The sequence below is a fragment of the Tupaia chinensis genome, unplaced genomic scaffold (assembly GCF_000334495.1).
Source record: "Tupaia chinensis unplaced genomic scaffold, TupChi_1.0 Scaffold000690_1, whole genome shotgun sequence".
Lineage (NCBI taxonomy): Eukaryota > Metazoa > Chordata > Mammalia > Scandentia > Tupaiidae > Tupaia > Tupaia belangeri.
The window spans coordinates 303,293-306,378 of NW_006160213.1; the positions used below are offsets into that span (position 1 = coordinate 303,293).

The window sequence follows — 3,086 nt, forward strand, 5'->3', positions numbered from 1 at the left end:
TTTAAATAAATATTTTTTTTTTTGGAGAGATTTTCACTGTAGGGCGCGTGCGCTCGCCAGACAGACAGAGAGAGACATAGAGACAGAAAGCGAGAAATCACCCCCCAGGGGGGATGGTCACGCCGCAATCCCTTCTCCTCCATTCTCCTCTTGGGATCTTGGGCACGCACGCACACGCGCCCGGCGTGAGTTTTAAGCCACCGGGTCCAGGACACGAACCACAGTCGACTACGTGGGAGTCCAGCGACATAGCCATTACGCTAACTGCTGGTTCCCATAAATAATTATTTTTAAAAAGAGAGAGAGAGAGGCATGCCTGACGGAGTCTTACTGCCACAATACTCTGCCCCAGCTCCCAACCACTCAGGATCAGAGGTGCCTACCACAGTTCGTAGCCTGTTCATGCTGACTCAGGAACTGAACTCAGGCCTCCTATGCAGTCCCAGCCTCCCATGCAGCCTCTGCCTCAAACAACAGCAACCTATTGCATGTTCACAATAAATTTTGTTAGGTATGATCAGTTCTGTTTTTCTCTCAGTAAATCAGCTAGAACTCACAGTGACCTCCCATGAAAAGCAAGTCCACAAATTAAACTCGTCTTTTAAGCAGAAGTATTTTGTGTCCATGTTCCTAATGAGTGGAGCATTTTATACCTACCTGAAACATCCTACTGCATGTTTCAAAATAATCTCTCAATCAATTCAATGACAAATTCAGTCAGAAAATAATACAAAACAATTGCAATGTTTAAAGAATTACATTTCTGAGATTATCCTTATCATCAGCAAGAGATTTAGAGACCTTCACCATGCAGAATAGACAACAGTAAAGGATGATAGAACAACCAATAGAAAGAACCTGATTCCCTAGATGACTTCATGGAGCAGAGTTGAACCCCTCAGTTGGATTTTTATGTAAAGGCAAAATCAAGTTCAATCTTCTTTAATATTTTGAATGATTATCTTTGCTATAGTCTAACTAATATAAACCAATATTCTTCTTCACTGAAATTGTTAAATAAAGACCATCACTAGTATTTCTTTTCATTATCTTTGATCTACATTGGCCTGACTCTAATTAGAAATGGCCAAACAGGGACCAGCAGGTGGAGTGGTGGTTAAGTGGATTACCACATAGGTAACCATGGTTTGAGCCCTGGACCCTGTGGTTGGTGCATGTGCATGTGTGCCCAAAATCCTGAGAGGAGAATGAAGGAAAATGGATTGTGGTGTGATCACCCCCCCATAGGGGTGATTTCTCACTTTCCCTCTTTCTGTCTCTCTCTCTCTCAGAAAAGCACACAAACAGAAATGTGGGGGGGGGGGGGGAGATCCAAACATTCATATATCCGGGTATAAAAAAAAATCTTTGAAAATGTATACCTAAAAATTTTTTTAATTAAATTAAATTTTAAAAACAAAATCTAAAAATGTATACCTAAGAGCTAACCTTACCAGTATAATCCAAATATGATAGTGATATCTAAACTCAATTAGTTGTACATAATCAAGTTTTTAATCCAACTTTACATAAAAACTTGGAACTCCCAAATTACTTAGAGAACTTCTAGTGACCAGTAAAAGAAAGACATCAGGGACCAGCAGGTGGCATGGTGATTAAGGTGCTGGACACTCCCACATGGCTGACCAGGGTTCAAGTCCTGAATCTGGTGGCTTGCTTTCTCACTTCCTCTCTCTCTCACTCTCAACCTCTGTCTCTCTCTGGTCAAATTTTTAAAAAATAAATGAATGAATAAATAAAAATAAAATAATTATTATAAAAAAAGACATCATAAAATATTTGAAATTTTTGAAAATCACTTAAATATGTTACAACAGATATCCATGCAAATAGGATTTGCATGACAGATAGGTAAACTACTCCCAAATAAATTTATGACATGTTAGGAATTTCTGGAAAAAAAAAATCACTTCTCAACTTCCCAAAGTTTCCCTATTGACTCAAAATGCTTCCCTATCCTGCAGTAGAGTGAAATACCTCCTTTTATAAACTTTACAAAGATATAACCCACATATCCTATAATTCACTTATTATTATTTTAATTGAACAATAAGAGAGACAAATCTCCAGGTCCAGGACTTGAACCATATTGGAGTCCAGCACCTCAAGAACCATGCCACCTGCTGGCTCTAGGATGCACTTATTTAAAGCGTCCAACCCAATGGTTTTATAATAGTATGTCCACAGAGTTGTGCAACCATTACCACAATCAATTTTAGAGTATTTTCATCACCCAAGAAAGAAACTTGATAAGCATTAGTAGTCATTCTCAGTTTCTAAACATCCATCTTCTCTCCCCACGCTCTAGCCCCAAGAAATCACTTACCTACTCTGAATTGCCATATTTTTGCCATTTCTATATCTATGTATTTGCCTGTTCGGGATTTTGTATGTATGCGTTCCTGGAATGTGGCTGCGGTGGTAGCTGCGACGGCGCCGAAGGGCCGGGGACAAGAAATGCCCGCGTCCTCCGAGGGATTCTCTCAGGACCACGGCCAACGAGGCTTCCCACCACAGGACCCGGGCACTGCACAGCCCAGCTCCCCAGAGCGCAAGGAAGAGCCCGAGCCCCGCTCCCCGGGCGAGGACCCCATGAAAGCTGTGGGACTGGCCTGGGCCTTCGGCTTCGCCTGCGGTATCCTCCTCTTCATCCTCACCAAGCGGGAAGTGGACAGGGACCGTCTGAAGCAGATGAAGGCTCGGCAGAACATGCGGGCGCCCAAGACGGGCGAGTATGAGAGGCAGAGGTCCAGGGCCTCCTCCCAACATGCGCCGCCCTCCGAAGCTGGGTCTGGGGTGCAGGCCTGAGGATCACTGCCCGCCTTCCCAGAACTGCTGCTATCTAGGTCTCCAGTTTGGCCAGGATTCTGGTCCTTGCCTCTGAAAGCCACCAGAGGGCGCAGGAAGCCCAGGCTGCTGACAGTCCCCGCCCCTCCCCCACCAGAAAAGGCAAAAAAATTTTCTGAGTTGTTGAGAGAAAAGCCAAAAAAAAAAAAAAAAAAAAAAAACTAAAGTCTAATACTTCCCAATTCAAGAGTAGGTTTGAGGGGAACCAGCAGTTAGCA

At 43.2% G+C, this 3,086-nt stretch overlaps 1 pseudogene; it reads left to right on the plus strand.

The window, feature by feature from the left end:
* The first annotated feature begins 2,415 nt into the window (after positions 1-2,415).
* On the plus strand, positions 2,416-2,829 carry LOC102492081 (putative hydrolase PNKD; annotated as a pseudogene).
* The last annotated feature ends 257 nt before the right edge of the window (positions 2,830-3,086 follow it).